This window comes from Diceros bicornis, chromosome 16 (assembly GCF_020826845.1).
Source record: "Diceros bicornis minor isolate mBicDic1 chromosome 16, mDicBic1.mat.cur, whole genome shotgun sequence".
NCBI classification, from domain to species: Eukaryota; Metazoa; Chordata; class Mammalia; order Perissodactyla; family Rhinocerotidae; genus Diceros; species Diceros bicornis.
The window spans coordinates 25,325,549-25,350,675 of NC_080755.1; the positions used below are offsets into that span (position 1 = coordinate 25,325,549).

The 25,127-nt window shown below is 34.2% G+C and overlaps 1 pseudogene; it reads right to left on the reverse strand.

The window, feature by feature from the left end:
- The window catches only part of LOC131415136 (rho GTPase-activating protein 42-like), a 31,217-nt pseudogene extending 11,221 nt beyond the window's left edge, over positions 1–19,996 (reverse strand).
- Positions 19,997–25,127: the final 5,131 nt, after the last annotated feature.

Genomic DNA, 25,127 nt, shown 5'->3' on the forward strand with positions numbered 1-25,127 from the left:
TGGGCAGATACATAGGGCCTGTAGAAAGCATGAGGTGTCATATAAAACGTACCTGAAAAAATAAAACTATAGGCAAAATGGTAAAATACTTTGAAATGGACTAAAACATTATAAAAAAAAAAAAAAAAAAAGGTACCTGATACTAGTTTAACACTTTCAAAAGTTCCAAATGAAAGCACAAGTTATAATTTGTTTTATAGTTACTATCTAAAAATGAATCTATTGTTGGCCTTAAAAGAAAAATCTTTAGCTTCTTTTTAGATATGGAACACTGAGATTCTTTCTCCATATTGTACCAGTGTTCAGATGTCCATATCTTCCAAATCCCCTTAGTGTTTCATAATGAAAATTTTCCTCCTCCTAGAAGATTGGCCAGATAATTCTTGTTTTAAAGGTTCCTTTAGCTGAGGAGATTCTAAGCAGCCAGGAATATTTGTGAATCCACAATTTATGGAGTGATTGTTCAATGTGTTTTTATAGTTTGCTTTTTTTGATGTAAAAACTGCAGTCCAATCCTGTCTTTAGGTTCAAGTATGCTGAACCCACTTTTGCACACACCACCACCCCTAAGCCATCTGGATGTCTAGATGATGGGTGCAAAAAGACAATGGTAAAATTACACCACTTTTCCTGCTCCTCATTAAATTTTCTCTTGAGCTGTGTGTGGCACCGCAGGTAATGAGTTCCATCTGTGTGTCACCATCTTCACCTACAGAGAAATAGCATGCAAATGTTCTGAGTCGAGAACTACCTTCAGGGAAGCTGTAAAAATGTGTAGCCAAAAAAAAATTAAGAAGCTTATTTTTGAAGCCCAGCAGCACTCTCCATATACAGTCACCTTACCTCATTCTCCACTAAATGAAGCCTTCAGAGGAGCTAATAGAGAAAGCCATCCAACTAAATAGCTTATCATCAAAACCCAAAATAAAGGTTCTTCATATGATTTTCTCTAACCTACCTTTATTTAGGGTGTAGTTGGGTCAGAGATCTTTATAATGAGGAAGCTGAATCCATTTAGAATTTTCACGTGCACCATTAGAATCACGGAATTTCAGAGTTGGAAGAGCAAAGGCTGAGAAAACTCTTAAAATTAGGTCACTCTTAACGCGGGTAAATCAGCGGTAGAGGGCTGTGTTTGCCCTGGAGGAATACCCTAGGCTTTCTTAGGCAACTCGTGACTTGAGTTTAAATGCGGAGAGAGATTAATATGATAAGACTACACAGACAAAGATGATTGGCATTAGAAAGAAAAACGTGGAACCAAAACATTGGGGAGGATCTTATTGCAAATAAGCTGTGGCAAACTAGTTTGCTAATTCCCCCCAACACTGTCCAGGAGGAAATTTGCTTAAATTACAAAAGATATTTGGATCAAATAGAAGCACAACAACAACTTGGGCTGCGGTGTGGTGGAGGGGACTCTTTCACTATAGTGTCTGAAGTGTTTTCTTATAGGGTGCCTCATGTGTCCGTTCAGCATTCTAATGAAGAAGCAATTGTCTCTGTTTCCCAGGTCGAGAAACCAAAGCACACGGGAGTGTTCTGACTTTCCTGGTATCAAAAAGGCTTTCACAGAGTCTCAGAACTAGAATCTAAGTATCTAGGTTTTTAGTTTAATACTTTTAGTTGTTAGATTTCAATGTTTCCTGACCTTGGGCCTTACACAATACCTGAAAGTATTATTAAAGTGCTCTGTAAAATTTTCCCTGAGGATGTCTAAGAACAACCCACACTGTTGTTTTGTTTTTGGTGCAAAGAGTGGAGGAACAGCATTTTCCTGCTTTTTAAGAGCTGAATCTTTCTATCTCAAAGTAGGTCAACAAGGAATGTATTTCGCCAATATGGGAAGCATTTCAAATCACCCACAGTGAACTTGAACTTTGAATTCCGGAATAACAGTTTTACATTGGCCTACTTCAATTTTATTTTCTCAAATGGCTACAAGGCCCATTGTCTAAAATTGGGTTTATATGGTGCCAAGATAAAAGGGTCTATAACAAACATAAAGCAAAGTCTCTTTAATCTGGCTGTTCAGGCACCAGATAACTTTTAGAGCTGTGGTTATTTTGCATGTATCACATCGTATTAGGAATGAAGCACAGCCTGATCCAGACAGATCCTATCAATGAAAATCAGAGATTTGCCGAGTCTCAGGACCAAAAGATCTTAGAGGTCACCTATACCAATGCTACCTTCAATGCTGACTCTATAACATAATCATCCAGGAGATTTTAAAAAACATATTACCAGGGTCTCATCCTACGCAAACTGAATTTGGTCTGGCGTAGAGAGATCATATTAGTAGTACTTTTTTTTTTTTAAGTTTTCCAGTTGATTTAACATTCAAGACATATGAAAGACACATATTTATAGAAACTCTACCAAATTAAGAGAAAAAAAGGAAGAATTTCTAGGAGAAAAATCAGTATCCTGTGGGCTGGAAAGTATAAACTGGTTCTCCAACAATCTGCTACTCCTGGAGGGAGAGACCACAAAGGTTTCAGACCATCAGAATTTGGAAATTATACCCTCAATCCAAGAATCCTAGCATATAAAAGCTGGAAATTTTACTTAAAATAAGAGTAGCTATAGTTCTATGAGAAAATATTTTTGTTTTCGCTTTTAACAAAATTACAGTCCAATACAACATTACATAAAATAAATTTATTGAAGAGTGTCTAAAAGGACATATAGAATACGCATTTTTTGAACATCACCATACAGTCCTGAATGCTGAAAAAAAATGTTCCTATTTCAATATGAACTGATGTTTAACTTAAAAAAAGATGCATATGGTTGCACACAGAAATATTTGTAGGTAAGTGAACATACATGCATATGATATCTTCTTGTTCTGTCATCTGAGAGGTCCTGGGACTAGTGATATCCCAGGTGCGAGGAGTGGACTTAGAACCAAAATCTTGTAGTACCCAAAAGTAAGTACTAAAAACAAACAAAATCCAAAACAAAACAATGGTGGGGATATGTCAAAGAGATACAAAAGCCAACTGACAGAGCTCCCTATGGCCAAAGCTAGAATGATTTGAGCAACAAAATCAGTAAAATGGTATTTAATTATAACCCAAAATACAAAATAGATATTCACAAGTCCATTAGTTATAAATAAATGGTGGACTAAATAAATAAATGGAGGAAAAGAGACAAATCTCCAATGTAGAAGAATTACAAATAATTGATGTAGATGCTCTGCTTTTAAGGAGGTAAGGGATGATCCCCACTCCTTAAGTGTGGGATGTGCAGAGTGACTTTTTTTCAAAGAATACAGTATAGAAAGGGAAAAAAAGGTAAATTTATAGCGGAGGAAACTGGCAAACACTACCTAAAGTCGAGTGATGAAGGTTAACGTCAATAATGATGAGTCATATTGATAGTAATGTCTTTGATATGATGTGAGGAAAATGACAATTTGCCTCTGTGGCCCTCCTTCCAAAATACATCCCCCTAGCCCAATCATGATAAAATATCAAATTGAAAGAGATGCTACAAAATACCTGACCAGCACTCTGCAAAATGGTCAGGGTCATTAAAAACGATGAAAGACTGAGAAACTGTTACAAAGAGCAACCTGAGGGGACATGACAAATAAGTGTAATTAGATATCCTGGATGGGTCTTGGGACAGAAAAAGGACATTAGGTAATGAATACTGAATCAAGTATGAATGTTAGCTAAGAATGATGTAACAGTTCATTCTTCATTAATGGTGACAAACAGTTCGGTGTTCATTAATGGTTCATTAATGGTGACATTGTTCATTAATAGGGCCGTACTAATGTAGTATGGTCATAGTAGGAGAAACTGAGTGTGGGGTATATGGAAACTCTTGTTCTGTTTTCAACAATTCTGTAAATCTAAAACTGCCCTAAAATTAAAAGTTTATTAAAAAAAAAATCAGTTCCTTGTCCCTTAGGAAAGAATGCATCACTAACCTGTCCTTTGTTCTTGCACACAATTACGCATGATTCCTGTCTATCATAGAAAGTAAAGGTCATCATGGTCTCTATTTGGAATTGTCTTGGTATGATCAATAATTTCAAAAACCGATCATGGAAAATTTGTCTACATTAAATCTAGAGCCAGCCATTACAAATATTATATACACCATAATAGTTTCATATTACCAGGGACTAGTACCACATTCTGTGGAGCATAATTCAGGTTTTCAAGATAAAAAATCTCCAAATACTTTCTCCCACTGGTAATGAAGCCTATATTTTTTCATGGTCACTAGCCCTGCCAAGCTATTTTTCTCTTGGATATTCTCGTGGGTTTTTTTCCAACAGTGGCTGCTGTTCAAACGTACATAATAGAATTGCCACACTTTATAAACTGTGTTGAATATTCTGATCCCTTTCATTTGAAGAGGTCCTCTATTTCATGCCCAACTAGCTTTGAGGTCCTTTCGAGATAATGAAGCAGTCATTGGCACCTTGCATGTAATAGCCACCGCTGTGTGAAGAGTCTATAAATCCAATTCTCTGTGCAAAAGCCATGGAAAACAGAGGCTTCCAGCTTAAATCACTGGCAAGCTACTCTATTAGATTTCTGAGGCCGACTCTGATAGACAAAATTTTGGAGGAAATCTATTATTGATTGCACAATATCAGGTGGTTTAGATGTAAATTTCAACAACTGCTTTCTCCACAGAGTAATGTTATACACTGGTTTTTCAGGGTACTTTTTACTACATTGATGCTATTTTAGTGGTTCAGCTACCTCAATGATTTGTGACCACAATCTCTACAGCCTTAGATAGACCATTGTCCTGATTCAGTGTGATAATATGGACTACTCTGAGAATTCAGTCCATGCTATTATTCCTCCTATATATCAGATGGTGAGTTGCTGTTGCACATCCTAAACTAGTTCCAAGTTAGAAGTCCATCTAACTAGTATAGATTGCCATGTATTTACAGCTGAACTGAGGCAGTTTCAGACACAGGTGACTCTTTAACTTTCTCTAATTGAAGTCTTCCCATGTTCTCCTGAAAGGAAGTATTGCAGACTCAACTTTGCCATTATCACGAACATTTATCTATAAATCTCACCCTAATGCCTGTGGTGTTCCTCCAAAATTTCTCAGTTAGAAATATCTTTTTAAATATATGTTTCTACTTTATCAGAGCCATACATTTTCTCTTACCAGTATCAAAGCATAACAACAGGGGAAATAAAAGGTCCTCATTCTCATCTTTTCCATTTTATAACGGGGAAAGATAACATGGCATCACTAAGCTAGTTAAGCAAACAACAAACAAAAAGCAAAAAAAAAACCTTCAAATTGTCTGAGGAATAAATAAAAATAAGTGTAGCTAATATACATATATGTATGTATATATGTACATATACATATGTGTGTTCATAGCTAATACAGACAGACATATGTATGTAAATTCTTGAGGCACAGAAAATTCACATAAAGCAAGAACTTAATTTTTTTACTTTTTTATTTTGAACAGATCAATTTAAACTTAATGATGAGGATGCATTTTAAATTAAAGGATAAAGAAATGAAATATTTCAATGGCAAAAAAAAAGAGTATTTATATATTGGTGCATTCTTTCTCATCAAAAATTGCTAGTTTTACTCTGATAGCACAGAATTCCTAATCAGTATTTTTCAATATTTTCTATTCCTTTATCAACCTCAAACATAGTCCTTATCCCCATCACTACCACAAATAGTGTAAATAAAAAGCAACTTTCCTTTAAACTTAATCGGAGCTCCATTTTTATGGATTAACTATTTCTATTCTCTTAATTAACAATATATCAAATCTATACAAAGCATAGTAACAGTCTCAAATCACTCTAAATTTTCAATAAATTCTATGGATTATTTATGTACCAAAGATAATCTCATTAACACCAATAAAAGTGAAAACATTTAGGTTTGTCAATTATCTAAAGGGTGATCAGTCCACAGTTCATCTGAATATAGGACAATTATTTCTGTCTTTCAACATCAATTTAGCATTAAGTTGAAACATGCAATTTTTAGTTAAAAGTATTCCCCAGGTCCATTTCTATTTGGTGTGTATATCTCACGATAAAAGAAAAATAGCACAGGTTTTAATATAAAACAGCACAGTTTATATATCAGGCCTACCCCATACTGGCTGGGAGTCCCAGAACAACTTATTGGTCTTGCTGAACTCAGTGGTTTGTTTTTTGTATTTGTCAGGAAGATTAGCCCTGAGCTAACATCTGTTGCCAATCTTCCCCTTTTTAATATGTGGGACAACTGCCACAGCATGGCTTGATGAGTGTTGTGTAGGTCCACGCCCGGGATCTGAACCTGTGAACCCTGGGCTGCCGAAGTAGAGTGTGCGAACTTAACCACTACGCCACCGGCCCGGCCCCCTGAACTCAGTTTTTTATTTGTAATGTAAATGTAAAAGGAGTTATCCTTTAAATAAAGACTTTATTTAAAGTGTTAAGTAAGAAAATACATGCTAAATAAGAAAATAAATGCCTGGCTTCTAGGAAAAAAATTTATATCAGGTACTAAGTATTTCCCTTCCTCATCATTTTGTACCAGAAAAAGCTTTGGATTTATTAGCCTTTCTTCATCCAACAAATACACATCCATCACCTTGACCATGCCAGGCACTGTTTCAGGCACCACTTCAGTGGAAGACAAAAATAGATACAGATTCTACTTTAATGGATCGTGCTTTAGAGAGAAGAATATATCTTATCTGAGTGACCTTAAGCAAGTGTCTAAATGTTCTTTTGCTATTATTTCTTCATTTGTAAATAATGGATAATGACTTAAATATCAAAACGTTGAAATTAAATGAGAAACCAAACATAAAAGTGAATTGTAAACTATAAAAACCATAGAAAACTGACTTATTATTATATGTATTCAAAAGAAAGAAATATTTACAGATACTGTGATACTGAAGTGAGAGGAAGTACTTGGTATTTTTCCAAAAATTTCAGGTAAGATAAGGAAATAATTTATCATACTTATAAAATAAAAATATTTTTCAAGTAGTTAGGTTTCTGTGCTGAATATTTTATTCATGACAATACCCACTAGTCTGTAATCATCAAAAATTTCAGGGGTGGGTCTATTCTGTTCTCTCTTATATCTGAATATCAGAGAAAAATCCTCTCATACTTCCAGCAGAGTGATGGGAAAATTAAATGTTTTGAAATATTCCAGGGCGTTCTGTCTTCTTAACGAAGTTTGTCTTCAGAAGAAACTATTTTACCAGAGCCTATAACTGCTGTGGTTTTATCAGGGCCCAACCTACCTAGGGTAAGGAAAATACTCAATTCCAGCCCACTCTGGCCATCCTATCTCATCTAAGAAGAGAAAGCAGTAAACTGAGAAGCATTGGTGAAGTTCACGGTCCAGGGGCACAGCCTCACAAAAAGTCTGAGACTTAATCATAGGACTAAAGAATGCCTCTCCTTCACAGACAGACAGCTGGAAAATCCCCAAATACTTGGAGATTAAACATTACACTTCTAAATAGCACATGGGTCAAAAAAGAAACTCAAGAGATATTTTAAAATATTTTGAACTGTATGAAAATGAAAATACAACTTATCAAAACTTGTGGGAAGTAGCAAAAGCAGTGCATAGAAGGCAATTTATAGCATTGAATGCATATATATCTAAAATCAATAATTTAAGCTTCAACCTTAGGAAACTAAAAAAAGAAGGGCAAATTAAATCTAAAATAAGCAAATTCAATAAACTTGAAAACAAAAAATCAATAGAGAAAACCAACATTGTCAGAGTTTGTTCTTTGAAAACATCAATAAATTTGATAAGGCTCTAGCCAGACTAAGTGAGAAAAAAAGAGAGAAGACACAAATTACTAATGTCAGAAATTAAAGTAGGGACATCATTACAGATTCCATGGACATTAAAAGAATAATAAAGGAATATTATGAACAACTCTATGTCCACAAACTTGATAACCAAGAACAAATGAATGAACAGATGAACCAATTCCTTGAAAGACACAATCTGCCAAAACTCACACATTAGAAAATAGACAATCTGAATAGGCTTACATCTATCAAAGAAATTGAATTAATAGCTAATAACCTTCAAAAACAAAAATTACTAGGCCCAGGTTAATTCTCTGGTAAATTCTATCAAATATTTAGGGAAGAAACTACACCAGTTCTCTGCAATTTCTTCCAAATAATAGAAGCAGAGGGACTACTTCTGAACTCATTCTATGAGGCCAGCATTACCCTGGTACCAACACCAAAGACATTATACGGAAAGAAAACTACAGATCAGTGTTGCTCGTGAACATGGATGAAAAATCCTCAACAAAATATTAGCAAATTGAATCCAACAATGTATAAAAGAACTATATACCATTACCAAATGGGATTTATCCCAGGTATGTAAGGCTGGTTCAACATTCAAAAATCGCATCAACAAGCTAAAGAAAAAAAAATCACATGATCATGTCAATAGTTGCAGAAAAGCATTTGACAGAATCCAACACCCATGCATGATAAAAACTCAGTAAACTAGGAATAGAAGGGAGCTTCCTCAATTTGATAAAAAACATCTATAAAAAACTTACAGCTAGCATCATACTTAATGGTGAGAAACTTGAAGCTTTCCCACTAAGATCAAGTATAAGGCAAGGTTATGCCCTCTCACCAGTCCTTTTCAACATCATACTAGAAGTTCTAGCTAATGCAATAAGACAGGGAAAGGAAATAAAAGGTATACAGATTAGGAAGGAAGAAATAAAATTGTTTTTGTTCACAGATGACATGATCATCTATGTACAAAATCTGAAAGAATCAACAAAAAACTCCCAGAACAAATAAATAATTGTAGCAAGGTTGCAGGATACAAAGTTCATGTAAAAAAGTCAATTACTTTCCAATATACCGGCAATAAATAAGTGGAATTTGAAATTAAAAACACATTATCATTTACATTAGCATCTCCAAAACTGAAATACTTAGATATAACTCTAAAAAAATATGTACAGGATTTATATGAGGAAAACTACAAAACTGATGAAAGATGTCAAAGAAGAACTAAATAAATGAAGAGATATTCCATGTTTATGGATAGGAATATTCAATATTGGCAAGATGTCAGTTCTTCCCAACTTGATCTATAGATTCAATGCAATCACAATCAAAACGCATGCAAGTTATCTAGTGGATACTGACAAAATGATTCTAACTTTTATATGGAGAGACAAAAGACTCAGCGTAGACAACTCAGTATTTAAGTAGAGAAAAAAAGTCAGAGGATTGGGTGAATTATCTGATTTCAAGACATATCAAAATACAATAGTAATTAAGACATTGAGATATTGCTGAAAGAATAGACAAACAGACCAATAGGACAGAATAGAGAGCCTGAAGATAGACCCACAAAAGTATTGTCAATTGATCTTTGACAAAGAAGGAAAAACAATATAATTGTATTAAATATATATTTATAGTAATAAACTTTATTAATTAAAAAACATGATAATAGGCATAAGTCCTTTTTCAAGTAATAACTACAAATGTAAGTAAATTAAACACACTGAGAAAAGTGACACATAAACTGGATATGAAAGAAGATTCAGCAATATGTGACCCCAAGATGACTATTTAAAAGAAAAAATAGAGAATATTTGAGAAGAAAAGCTGAAAAACTATAAAGATAAATACTAACCTAATAATCATTAAGGTAGCAATTTCAATATTAGGCAAAATAGAATATAAGGCAAAGAAATCATAAGGTATTAGAGAAATAATGTACACTGAAAAAAGAACAAATGATCAAGAGGATTTTTCATACAAGCAAATATATACATTTACAATATAGCTTTACATATTAAAACAATAACTTATAAATATTTGGAAGAAATGGAAAACTCAACGACTATAATTAGACATTTTAATATGCTATTTAAGAAGTGGGTAGATCATGCAATCAAAACTAAGAAAATTATCGGAAAGGTAAAAAATCACAATTTATAAGTTCGAATTTATATATATATATACGTATATATACATATACGTATATATATATATATAACAATTTATCACACAAAAAACATAGAGTGCACATACTTTTTGAGCCTACATGGAACATTCACAAAAATGGACTATGTACTAGGCCAAGATAGAAAGTTTCAACGAGGTCACAGAGTGCAGACGACTTATGGTCTCTAGCAAAAGTGCAATACAATTAGAAATCAATGGTAAAAATTAATTTTGTAAAGTGTTGTATCTGAAAATAAGAAATAACCCTACATAACCTTTAGCTAAAGAGCATTTCCTAAGGAAATTACAGAGAATTTAGCACTTAATGACAATGAAAACACTAAATGTTAAAGTTTGGGGAATATAGTTAAGGTAATACATGGAGGGGATTTGTATGTTTATCTATAAGGAAATAAGAAAGATTGAAAATAAATGAGCAAGAATGGTGAAAAGTAAGAAAGTAAATCTAAGAAAGGCAGAAAGAAATGATTAAAAATGGGCAGGAATGAATAGAAAAGACAAAAAAACTAGATTATCAAAAAAAAAAGCTAATTCTTTGCGAAGATACATAATCTAGACAAAAGAATGAAAAAATTGATCACTAAAAAGCAAACAACCAATAAAACAAACAAACAAAAAACCAGAGGGAGTAGGGCCAGAAATTAAAGATATAACAAAGAGACCAGAGTTATGAAATATTATGAGCATCTCTGTGTCAAGAAATTTTAAAACTATACAGTATGGATGAAATTTGGAAAGGAATAGACTTGCTTTGTCCCAATAGAAATAATAAATCAAATTTTCTGTAATAATGCAAATATTAAGTTCTGACACAGAAGCATTACTCTTTAAGGTCATATCAATTCTAAAATGAAGTTTCTGAATTTATTCATGTATTCTTGTTTAGAAAATATGTTTTGATTGTTATAAGAGAATTTATGAGGAAAATTCAAATGACCTTAATAAAAATCAAGATCCAGCCACTTGAACTCATTTTACCATATATTTTCTGAGGACATGGACCCTAATTTGTGCATTTTGTGTCCCTAATGTCTAGCTTAGTACTATCTGGCACATAGTGGGTGCTCAATAGATGGTTATTGAATGGATTAACACGATAAAGTTGACAGATGGATGGATACCATTTATAAACATAGCATAATGTAATTAGCAAAAATGTCTAGTTATAACTCAAAGATATTGATTAAAATGAGATGTTAATACTCTTATGAAATGAAGGCTTCGTACGTTTAAATGAATGAATAGATTCTCTTATGTTTATAGGAAATTCCCAAGTGTCTGTTGTCATTTTAGGGTATCAGGTCTTATATTCAGCCAAGAAATACTGGTCAGGTATATCCTAACCCCTTTTCTCAGCTTCTTTTCCAACTAATAGAGGTACTATACTGGTTATTAGATATTCTGGGTATTATTACTCTTGTAGAAAGTTAATAAATATCATCCTTATTCTCTTTCCAGGTTCAGAATTGAGAGAGAGAGAGAGAGAGACAGGGAGAGAGAGAGGCAGGGAGAGAGAGACAGGGAAAGAGAGATGAGAGAAAGAGAGAGAGAGGAGACACATTGAGTCAAAGTTGAAGATCATGATATCATTTATACTACTATTAAATTTGATTGGAGACACAGCTTTGAATCTTTGGTCAGAAGGCTTGTTATACATTTGCATGAATTACACAGATTTACCCAACAGAATATGGTACAGGAACATATCCTGCCCCACTAAGCCTCCCACAAAATGGGGAGTAGGCCAGGACACACCTTCTCTGCAGGTAATTATTCCCAAAAGGAAGGAGGAAAGAGCTAAAAGAAACATATGCAGACATTTTATCCAAATATACCACAGAAAGGTGTGAGAAGTGAGGAAAAAAGACAGAGGTACCCAATGGCTAAGGGAAGTCACTCCAAAAAGAAACGGAATCAAGGAGAAAGGTGGTTCACCCTTATCAGTGAACACAGTGTTCAGGGCATTTTGGTTTCTTATAATAAATACTAATTAAAGATTCTTATCTTTTCTACATATACAACGAGGCATTATTCCATGTTTCCACATTAAATTCTATTCAACAAATAAGAATAAAGGTCAGATGAAAAGATATTTTTAGCTATCCAGATCCATTAAATTCCAAAAACCAATGATCTGAAACAGAACTTATGTAAACATAGAGGAAACTAATCAGTAAAGTTGGGGATGGCTAGAGAGCAAAAGTGTAGTGCATGAATTCAGCAGTTAAATTAATTGGGTCCTGGGTATGTCAGATTGTTTGCATGGCCAAAAGCAAGTCTCTGCATTAATCGGAAACAATTTGATCAGGTGGCTGGGTGAGCATGGTTACTGATTTCATGCTAAGTAACTAGAAGTTCAGCAGAGTTGACTCAGGCTCAGATAGAAGATCCCCCCACCCAAATCCCGTCCGTAGTTCAGTCTCTTCTCTTAAAACAGTTAAAATAATAAAATCTCACAAGGATATTCTCCATCTTTCAAAGACTTTTATCACATATTCTATCTTCAGATTCTTACATAACATAAATAGGGTGGTTGTTATTTTTAGCATCTTAAAGTTTTTGAAATAATAAAAATCTGGCTGGTATGCCCAGCATCGCTGTTTTGTGCTTCAGTAAACCTCACTTAGCTTCAGCCTCCTAAACTCTTAAATTGAATTACATGTACCCACCATTATGTAATTGATACGAGGATTCAAAGAAACCTAAAAATATTGCAACTATTGCTATTATTAAAATCGTTCAGCAAAAGAGCAATATACCACGGCATGGTACAAAAAACAGTTTGGGCAAGGATCCGAAGTTCCAAGTTCACATACTAGTTCTTCCCCTCCCTAATACATTACTTTAGGGAATTCATTCAATTTCATATCCCTGGGCATCATGTATAAAATCAGAGAATGCCTTTAGCTCCTGCATTCTATGGTTGTAAGCTAAAACCATATTCACTAAAATATAAGATATCTCGTTGCCAATTCTTTGTCATTTCCTTAAAATCATACTGCTACTTTTATTATTATTTGTTGGTCTCAAACTATTTTTTCTATTGTTTACTATATTTGTTTATAATAGTATTTCTAGAATTTTATGAAGGAAAATCTTACCTTCCAAAGAGTGAGAATTATGGTGGGGACTTGCAAACTTTGAAAAGGGTAAAAGTAAGAATTAGATAAGTAGGCTTCCTTGGAAGTTCACACCAGGATGTGTTTAAATAAAAGAGAGTTTATTTATTCATATGGCCTAGAGTAGATTCTGACTGGAAAACCCTTCAGCCATGAAAATTGAGGAAGGAGAGCGTGGCAGTCCTGGAAACTAGATTAAGAAGTTTCTTTAATAAGATTACATGTCAGATTTTGGATCTAGAGGTACTGAGATTCACCTTCTGCAATATACCGACTTGAACAGAATTCATGCAAGTTTTCTGTCTGGACACTATGTTGAAGTAGAGCTGGGTCTTAAGAATCAATCTGAGTTCGCCCTTGCATGACCACCTCACTTCCATGGCAACCTCAGCAATAGTAAATAAAACCAGGACCCCAGGAGGAAGCCACCAAATTCTCTAATAACACAAACACCTTTGAACCAAGCTTCATGGATGGTTGTCTTTATTCTTTGGAAAGCACTTTTTGGAAACTTTTTACTTAAAGCCTACATCTCTATTTTAAACCAAAATTTACTAGACGTTGTTATCTCAAATCCAAGGTTAGAAATAAGTTAGCTAAAATATAGCAGCAAAGTGACTGCAAAAATCAGGTATACTGATTAGGTTCCATAAAATTACAAAGAAAGAAAGAGAAAAACAGATTTTTGGTAGACGTGAGTTAAAAAGTCTTAACTATCTGGGGCCATTTGTGTAAAACTAAGCAGCCATGTACAGCTAAATATCTTCCAAGTTCATCTTGGTAATAAAAATAGACTCAAGTAATCATCAAATGTCAAATTATGCTTATTGTACTCTGTTCCAAAGTCCACAATAATAATGATATCATTTAAAACTTTACCTCAAAAATTTCAAATTGTAGAACATAGAAACAAATAATGACATTTACAGAGAGAAGTTTCACATATATGAAATTCTTTATTTCTACATAATGCCAGAAAAGTAAGCCACTGTTTCCCTCTAGCGATGACTAAATCTCAAGCTCTTCAATTCTATAAAATTAACCATGAGGATTTTAAATGCATTCAATTCCATGTTGCCTTAAGACAAGTAAACTTTTGCCTTACTTATCTTATTGTCTGTCTTCTCCACTAGAAGGATGAGAATTTTTGCCTCTGTTGTTTATTGTTATATCCACAGCACCTAAATTAATCCTGGCACATACTAGTTGGGTGATAATTTTTACTTTTGATTTATAAATCATGAGGAACAAAGGAACATTAAAAGCAGATTTTGTGATACCAACCTGCAAAACTGGTATTAATCACACAACATCTTTGCTATTTAAGCTTCTATCTTTAACTCCCTGGGAGAAAACTTCCTCAATTGAAAATCCATTCCTGGGGGCCAGCCCCATGGCATAGTGGTTAAGTTTGGTGCACTCAGCTTTGACTGTCCAGATTCACAGCTTCAGATCCTGGGCACAGACCTACACCACTTGTCAGTCATGCTGTGGCGGCAACCCACATACAAAATAGAGGAAGATTGGCACAGATGTTAGCTCAGGGAGAATCTTCTTCAGCAAAAAACAAACAAACAAACAAAAAAAAACAACTCAATTCCTAGCAAAATTAATGAAATATGAATAAATAAAATGGCAAATAATGCTAATAGAACAAACAGTAATAGAACTACTCCTAGTGGGATTTCTAGAATGTTAAATAAAAACAGTTGTTTCTCTGCATATCCCTGGTAATACTGTTTACTTTACTTTGTGTTTTCATTTTGTTTTATTTTGTCTTTCTTCCCTTTAATATTTAAAAAATTAACTAGGTTTTCCTAATGTACAGTTACATAAAACAAAAAAGGAATAGATGGACAGATTTGCTTTCAAACCTATGAACTTTGTACATGTCTCCTTGTACAAAATACATGTGCATACAAACAAAAACTCTATGTGAGTTTATATATAACAGTTTGGGGCTACTTTATGAGACACACAAAATCAGGTGCAGGATACCACCCAAAATACAACTGATTAAAAACATTTTAGTAGCCAAAGAAAATAAAATATGGTTAAAATGATAATTATTATGTTTTAAATCCCTACTATATGCCAGGTTGTCTATTTTTGTACCTATTTATCTATCTAATCTCATTTAACATCCACAATATTCTTGTATTAGTTTCTTACTGCTGTTGTAACAAATTACCACAAAATTAGCGCTTAAACAACATACATTTATTATCTACGGTTCTATAGAAGTCTGACTTGAGTCTCACTGGGCTAAAATCAAGACATTGTCAGAGCTGTGTTCCTTCTGGAAGCTCTAGGAGAGAATCCATGTCCCTGCCCTTTCTAGCTTCTAGAGACTACCCACAAGTCTTGGCTTGTGGTGCCTTCCTCCATCTTCAAAGCCATCATCTCTCAGATCATTCTTCTGTAGTCTATTTCCCTTTGAGTCTCTTCTTCTGCAGCCATCTTCCATTTTTTAAGCACCTGATGACTACATTGGGCTCATGTGGATAATCTGAGATAATCTCTCTATTTTAAGGTCAGCTAATTAGCAAATTTTATTCCATCTTCTGCCTTAATTCACCTTTGCCATGCATCCTAACATTCATGGGTCCTGGGGATTAGAACATGGACATCTTTGGGGGCCATGATTCATAATTCTACAACTCTTCTGAGGCAAGTACAATTACTCTAACTTGTAATGAAGCTATATTTAAGTATTTTGATTCAGGATAAGGTGCTAGGTGTTAAAGTTCTTGGTGCTCTTATAATTCAGAGTTGTATACAGAGAAAGATCCCAGTGAACAGTAAATCACAAAGGGTTGTTGTACATATGTCATCTAAAACATCAAAAACAAAAGTACATATATCTATTCACATTTTGGCTGCAACAACAGCCCATACTCTGCTGTCGTATAATAATAGTATTTATCATAGTTCACCTACTATTCTTTGCAGAAAACTAAAAGACCAAACTATTAATTCCATCAGCCTTGGCAGGTACCATATCCTTACTAGGTAAGTCTGAAGTCCATTTTAACTTGTTATTTTTGTTTTTTATTGTAGGAAGAGCATGAAAGTTGGAGTTAACCAGACGTAGGCTTGAAACATGTCTACCCCTCACTAGAAGGACAGCTTTGGACAAGTTATGCATAGTAACCTCATATGTGCAATGGAGATGATAATTCCTTCTGTGTAGCAATTTTGTGACAAATAAGACATTAGGTATATAAAGCATCTTCCACAAAGATGGAAACATAATAATTACCCACCCACATCCTGAACTTCACTTATTATGCACATCTTGGTCAGTACACTTAATTTGTGGATTTGCTGTTTGTTAGCTGAGTGTCCTAGAATAAAGCACTTTACCTCTTTGATCCTCAATTTCTCTACCTATAAAAGAGGACTTAAAATAATTGATTTGCCCCAAGGATTAAATGAGATCCTAAATATGAAAGCACTTGTAAACTGTTGAGAGACTTCATTAACATTATTCTGGGGCTACTAGTTTCAAGTTCAGGAATTCTTAAATCTTCAAGACTTATCAGTGTTCCACATCTCAGAATATCAAGGGTGAATAAACCGTCTCATTTTCAATCCCAACACTGCATAACTATTAAAGCAAAATCCAGGAAACATTTCTGAACCAAAATTCAGAAGTTTTTCCCTAGGCTTCTAACACCATTGTCCTCCTATGTAATACACTTTAACAAAAAAATTCTAGGAACTGTTCTCCAAGTGCATGTCTGCAATTTCAAACAGACTCACGCTGCCATCTGCTCCTTCTGATAAGAGAATCATCTGTCTGCTGAGAAGGTAGGGAAAAAGCTTACTAAGAAGGAATAATAGGACTCTGCAACCCCTACAGCCTTGCTGGGTGGCTTATGGACATGCACCAACTAATTAGGGTCAAACCAACATTTTTAGGATGTATTTGGATGGGATTTGAATTCATTGTGACTGCACTCTAAACAGCACCACATATAGCTACTGGTGTAATTTGGACAACAACCCCAGCTACTGCTACCTTTCAGCAACAAGGCATAACAAGAGAGAAGAGTGATTAAGGGAATTCACCTACCTCAATGGTTTTTATGATTTTAAGAAGCCGAAATGAGAAGTGTTCCTACATAGACAAGGGACTATGTATATGTGTGCTTGTATGTATGATATAATAATAACTATAATAATGTAGCTTTCTTATAGTAGTGAAAATTCTAAAATTAAACTTTTTGAAATAATCCAAATAAAAGGTCTTCTTCAATTCAAAATAACTAGCAGGATTTTAGTCATTAAAATGACATACTAAATGATATAACCTATACAATTCATATTATGTGTACACTGAGTTTATAGTTAGAAAGCTAATTGAGGATATTTACCACATATATATGCCGCATACACACAGAAAATTCCTGGAGGTATACACAAAAAAATTGTTAATAACATATACCTCTGGGGAATAGAATAAAATTTTGGTTGGTAGGGAAATTTGGACAAGAGAAATTTTAACTTTTTACCAATTACCTTCCTGTACTCTGACTGTTTTAAAATCCTGAACCTATATTACTTTATATAATTAAAAAACACTCACCTAATTAACAAAAGAGAATTGGAAGTTAAATCTAATTTGATCTAATCAGTCTAATTTTAAAGTAATTTTGCACTTGGAATCAGGAAACCTAGTTAGTTATCTCTTTCAACAGTACTATAAGTGATATTGAAGGACTTCATTTAAATGATCTTCATTTCTCATCAATGAATTTGGAACAATATAATCAGATCTAGTCCACCTCTCAGAGTTGTGTTATAGTTAAAACCAGATTTACTGTAACATACTGTATTATTAGTGTTATTATGGTAATAAACTGTGGTCAAGTGTCTAGCTCCCAAGTGATGGAGGCAATATTGTATATATTCAGGAGAAAATTTCCATTTGCTTGAATAATTCAGGTAATGTTACCAATAAAACCTGCTATTCACTCAAAATACAAAAATTATATATTTAAATGAATGCTATATGCTGACAATGTTGCATAATATTTGTACCTTAAAATAGCTACTCCCTAAGTTTTCAGGACAAAAAGTACTAGATGATCGATGATATTCAAAATCCCACATTTGACATTTCTCCCACTTTAGCACTCATTTTAACTCATTAGAAAAGATTAACAAGGAGGGACGATAAGAATATACTTTAAGCCTTTTGACTTTTACCTATATTTTATTCTGTTTTTTTTTCCATAAGATACAACAATTGCAATTTTTGATTTGTATTCTTGAGTTCTGAGAACGACCTCTCAACTTAAATGGGAAAGTGGGCTGTAAACTGGACAGATAAAAGAAACGTGCAGTTTTCCCATTGTGTCCTTTTCTTTCCCCTTAATTCTTTCTCTGGCTAATTCTGAGTCTTTCTGTGAGGTTGGGGGGGTGGGTGGTAAAAATCAGTATAAACGAATGAATGAATGAATAAATCAAAGAATCAACCACTCTTGACAAGCTTATGTTCACGGTTTCAGCTACAGAGAGTAGATGAAAAGGGATATTTATTTGTTCCAAGGTACAGCAAGACAAAGAACAAATGTAGCTAACAGGGAAAATCTTCACAAAGTTTGCAGGATCTGTGATCTTCCGGGGTTTTGTGAATACTTAAATCCCATTGCTCACATAACACCTGTGCTGCTATAGCAAGTGGTGGATGTGGGTGTGCGCCTGTATGTACATATATATACGCATACACATATACATATATATACACGATATACATATATATATATTTAATTTTTAAGTTCCATTCTACTAGTAGAAGTGTTATGAAGCCAAAAGAGTCATCACATTTCTAGCTGATTGTATGTCTACTATGGTCGGATTGCTGCATGCCTCGGTAGAAAATGTCAAAATGGAATAATGGAAACAGTAATGGCAAAAATGGTCCATGCAAGGGAAAGGGTTCCTCTTCTTTGCACAGGTTTTTAGAGACTTAGGGAACATGCAACCCTTTTTCCCCAATAGGACATTCTTTCCTTCCAGCCAATGACAAGCTAATAACAATGTAATACCTAGTAGATTTCTAATACCTCTTCCCCAAGGAGGTCACAGCATTTTGCAGATATTATCTCATAAATCTCCAAATTTCTGAAGCTTTCGAGGAACTATGTATTATTAAAGTCACTTTACTTAGCAGAATCAGTGCACAGAGAGGGAATACATATTCCAAGAAAAACAATAAGATGGCTATAGGTCTTAAACTTCATCTCATTGAGTCTGTTGTTTTCGTTTGTTAATTTGCGATTTGTTTTCACATAATGACCAGGTTGACTGTTGTTTTGCTCCTGACATCTGTGTACCAGCAGCATCAGCATCACCTGGAAATCTATTAGAAATCAGACTCTCAGGCCCCTCTTCAGACCCACTAAACCGTAATCTGCATTTATCAGGATATCCAAAAGATTTGTATGTCCGCTGAAGTTTGAGAAGTAAGAGATTACTGCATTAAAAATGCCTAACAACTTTTGTTTTTGCTTTTTAAAATTCTTCCCATACACGTGTGGCAGATACTGGGTAGCTATTTACCAAACTCATTTCTCTTTCCTTGTGAGCACACTGCTAGATTACATTTCCTACTTTCTCTTGCAGTTAGGTGTGATGGTGTGATTGAGCTTTGGCCAATTAAATATGGGTGGAAGTGATAAATACTCCTTTTAGTCTTAGCCCAGATGACCCTACGCTCTTTCTCTCTCTTATTCTTACAGCAGTTTACAGAGTGACTGGGGAGGTAGTGAATACACTGAAGTTAACCGAGCCTTCATCAGCTTGGATCCCTAAATGACTGTGCGGAGCAGAGGCCTTCGCCATACCCCGCACCCCAGCAGCCTTGGACTGCCTGTGAGGGAGTGAAAATGCTCTTGTGTTAAGTCATTGAGTTTCAGGGCTTATCTGTTAGAGGAGGTAGTATTACTGTAACCTTTTAAACATTTTGAGAGGTAATTATTAAGTTTTAAAAAATAGGGTTTAAATTGTGATACAGTTAAAAGAATGCTAAATAAATAATATTGGGCTAGTTTGGGCCCTGTTAGATGAATGAGTGCAGCCTCAATTCCTTTGGACTCATTTTATGCTATGTTTCCCTTTCTTTGTAACTTTCTTATTCATCTGTCCTTAAAATCTATTATTCATAGCCTCTTAGATTCTAGAATTCTTTGGATTGCTTAATTATTTTCATTTTCAGAGTCTTGGAAAATTCACAGAAAAATTACTAGTTATGATTCCAATTTTGTAGATGCACAATGCCCCCTGATCTATGTTATTACTTATGTATGGTACCAGGGGGACTATGGTGATTTATAAGCATATTAGCATCCCTTATTCATTTTTCTTTTTGAAAATGTATTTAATAATTCATGTATCTATTCAGAATGTTTGTTTATTTAGTCTTTATTATAAGTGAGCCACTTGTGGAAAAATTAGAAATCCCCACTGGCGGAAAAATTACCTCTTCTGATTGATGGAATTTTCATAAATGATTTATAACCAGCTCTCTGATTTCTTGTTATGGCTGGCCTCCTCAACATACCACACTTACAGACATAGATACAAACACAGTTTCTATTTCGAATAGAACTCTGCATTCATATGGAGAAAATGATCTAAAATGGAGAATCATTATATACCTTCTTATAAATATTTCTCTGTAGAATAAAACCATAAAATGGGCAATGTCTTATTATATACTACACAGCTCAAGCCATTTGCCAGCCATTCACTAGTACCAACAATTTATTTACAGATTTGAGGACTTATTTGAGGAAATAAGAACTTAATGAGAAAAACTAACTTTTCAAAGAAAAATTGGATTTTTGAAGAAAAGAGTAAAAATGAATGCTATATTCTTTCTCTCTTATTGTTTACTTAAGAAATATCATAGGTGCCAGCCCAGTGGCATAGTGGTTAAGTTCACAAGCTCTGCCTCTGCAGCCCAGGGTTCACCAGTTCGGATCCTGGGAGCAGGCATACTCACTGGTCATCAAGCCATGCTGAGGTGGCAACTCACATAGAAGAGCTACAACTCTACAACAATGATATGTAACTGTGTACTGGGCTTTGGGGAGAAAAAAGTAAAAGAGGAAGATTGGCAACAGATGTTAGTGCAGGGCCAATCTTCCTCAAAAAAGAAATTCATAAATTAAAACACACAAAAATCAGTGTATTATTAGCCATAATTAATGTAAAGTCATTTGCTTATGCTATTTAAATTAATTAGGCACTAATAAGAAAACAAGAATATTTTTTCTTTCTTTTTTTTTATTGAGGTAATATTGGTTTATAACAGTATATAAATTTCAGGAGTACATCCTTATATTTCAATCCTATGTAGATTACATCATGTTCATCACCCAAAGATTAATTACCATCCGTCACCATAAGCATGTGCTTAATTACTCCTTTCTTCCTCTTCCCTCCCTCCTTCCCCTCTGGTAACCAGCAATCTAATCTCTGTATCTGTGTGTTGTTTGTTGTTGTTGTTGTTGTTGTTTTTGTCTTCTCTTTATGAGTGAGATCATACAGTATTTGACTCTCTCCCTCTGACTTATTTTGCTTAGCATAATACTCTCAAAGTACATTCATGTTGTCACAAATGGCAAGATGTCATCTTTTTTATGGCTGAGTAGTATTCCATTGTGTATATATACCACATCTTCTTTATCCATTCATCCCTTGATGGGCACTTAGCTTGTTTCCAAGTTTTGGCTATTGTGAATAACGCCACCGTGAACATAGGGGTGCATATATCTTTACACATTCATGTTTTCATGTTATTTGGATAAATACCCAGCAGTGGAATAGCTGAATCGTATGGTAGTTCTATTCTTAATTTTTTGAGGAATCTCCATACTGTTTTCCATAGTGGCTACACCAGATTTCATTCCCATCAGCAGTGTATGAGAGTTCTTTTTTCTCCACATCCCTCTCCAACACTTGTTATTTCTTATCTTATTAATTATAGCCATTCTGACGGGCATGAGGTGGTATCTCCTTGTAGTTTTGATTTGCATTTCCCTAATAATTAGTAATGTTGAACATCTTTTCATGTGTCTGTTGGCTATCTGCATATCTTCTTTGTAAAAATGTCTGTGCAGATCTTTTACCCATTTTTTAATTGGGTTGGTAGTTTTTTTGTTGTTGAGATGTATGAGTTCTTTATATATTTTGGATATTAATCCCTTATCAGATATATGGTTTGCAAATATCTTCTCCCAATTATTAGGTTGTCTTTTCATTTTGTTAATGGTTTCCTTTGCTGTGCAGAAGCTTTCTAGTTTGATGTAGTCCCATTTGTTTATTTTTTCTATTGCTTCCCTTGCCTGGTCAGACATGTATTCGAAAATCTGCTGCTAAGACTAATGTCGAAGAGTGCACTGTCTATGTTTTCTTCCAGAAGTTCTATGGTTTTAGGTCTTACCTTCAAGCCTTTAATCCATTTTAAGTTAATTTTTGTATGTGGTGTAAAATTATGGTCTACTTTCATTCTTTTCCATGTGGCTGTCCAGTTTTCCCAATACCATTTATTGAAGAGACTTTCATTTCTCTATTGTATGTTTTTGGCTCTCTTGTCAAAAATTAGCTGTCCATAGATGTGTGGGTTTATTTCTATAATCTAGATTTTGTTCCATTCATCTGTGTGTCTGTTTTTGTGCCAATACCATGCTGTTCTGATCACTATAGCTTTGATTATTTTTTGAAATCAGGGAGGGTGATACCTCCAGCTTTGTTCTTTTTTCTCAGGATTCCTTTGGCTATTCGGGGTCTTTTGTTGTTCCATATAAATTTTAGGATTCTTTGTTCTATTTCTGTGAAAAATGTCATTGGAATATTGACAATGATTGCATTGAATTTGTAGATTGCTTTAGGAAGTATGGACATTTTAACGAAGTTAATTCTTCCTATCCAAGAGCACAGAATATCTTTCCATTTCTTTCTGTCTTCTATTTCTTTCAACAATGTTTTATAATTTTCAGTGTACAGGTCTTTCATCTCTTTGGTTAAGTTTATTCCTAGGTATTTTATTCTTTTTGTTGCAATTGTAAATGTGATTGTATTCTTAATTTCTCTTTCTGCTACTTCATTGTTAGTATACAGAAATGCAACTGATTTTTTTGTGTTGATTTTGTATCTTGCAACTTTACTGTATTCATTTATTATTTCTAAACGTTTTTTGGTGGATTCTTTAGGGTTTTCTATATATAAAATCAGGTCATCTGCAAATAGTGACAGTTTCACTTTTTCCTTTCCAATTTGGATCCCTTTTACTTCTTTTTCTTGCCTGATTGCTCTGGCTAGGACTCCAGTACTACGTAAATAAGAGTGGTGAACGTAGGCATCCTTGTATGGTTCTTATTCTTAGAAGGATAGCTTTCAGTTTTTTTCTGTTGAGTATGATTTTAGCTGTGGGTTTGTCATATATTGCCTTTATTATGTTGAGGTACTTTCCTTCTGTACCCATTTTATTCAGGATTTTTATCATAAATGGATGCTGTATCTTTTCAAATGCTTTCTCTGCATCTATTGACATGATCACGTGATTTTATTCTTCATTTTGTTGATGTGGTGTATGACGTTGATTGATTTACAGATGTTGAACCATCCCTGGATCCTTGGTATAAGTCTCACTTGATCATGGTGTATGATCTTTTAAATGTATTGTTGTGTTTGATTTGCTAGTATTTTGTTGAGGATCTTGGCATCTATGTTCATCAGTGATATTGGCCTGTAATTTTCTTTTTTTGTGTTGTCCTTATCTGGTTTTGGTATCAGAGTAATATTGGCCTCATAGAATGAGTTAGGAAGCTTCCACTCCTCCTCAATTTTTTGGAAGAGTTTGAGAAGCATAGGTATTAAGTCTTCTTCGAATGTTTGGTAAAATTCATGAGGGAAGCCATCTGGTCCTGGACTTTCATTTTTTGGAAGGTTTTTGATTACTGTTTTGATCTCCATACTGGTAATTGGTCTATTCAAAATCTCTATTTCTTCTTGATTCAGTTTTGGAAGGTTGTATGATTCTAAGAATTTATCCATTTCTTCTAGATTACCCAGTTTGTTGGCATATGGCTTTTCATAGTATTCTCTTATAATCTTCTGTATTTCTGAGGTGTCTGTTGTAATGTTTCCTCTTTCATTTCTAATTGTATTTATTTGATCCTTCTTTCTTTTTTTCTCAGTGAGTGTAGCTAAAGGTTTGTCAATTTTGATTATCTTTTCAAAGAACCAGCTCTTAGTTGATTTGATTGACCAGCTCTAATTGATTTTTTCTTTGACTTTGTCTCTTTTTCATTTATTTCTGCTCTGATTTTTATTATGTCCTTCCTTCTGCTGATTTGGGGCTTTGTTTGCTCTTCTTTTTTCAGTTCCTTTAGGTGCACTATTAGATTGTTTTTTTTTTTAATTTATTTTTCTTGTTTGTTTAAGTAGGCCTGTATTTCTATAAACTTCCCTCTTAGAACTGCTTTTGCTGTATCCCATAAATTTTGGCATGTCGTATTTTCATTTTCATTTGTCTCCAGGTATTTTTATTCTTTGATTTCTTTGTTGACCAGTAGTTGTTCAGTAACATTTTGTTTAATCTCCACATATCTGTGGCTCTTCCAATTTTTGTCCTGTAGTTGATTTCCAGTTTCTTACCATTATGGTCATAAAAGATGCTTGGTATTATTTCAATCCTCTTAAATTTATTGAGCCTTGTTTTGTGGCCTAATATGTGATCTATCCTGGAGAATGTTCCATGTGCATTGAAAAGAATGTGTATTCTGCAGTTTTGGGATGGAATGTGCTGTATGTATCTATTAGGTCCATCTGGTCTGATGTGTCATTTAAGGCCAATGTTTCCTTATGGATCTTCTTTTTGGATGATCTATCCATTGTGTAAGTGGAGTGTTAAAGTCCCCTACTATTATTGTGTTACGGTCTATTATTTCTCCTCTTATGTGTCTGT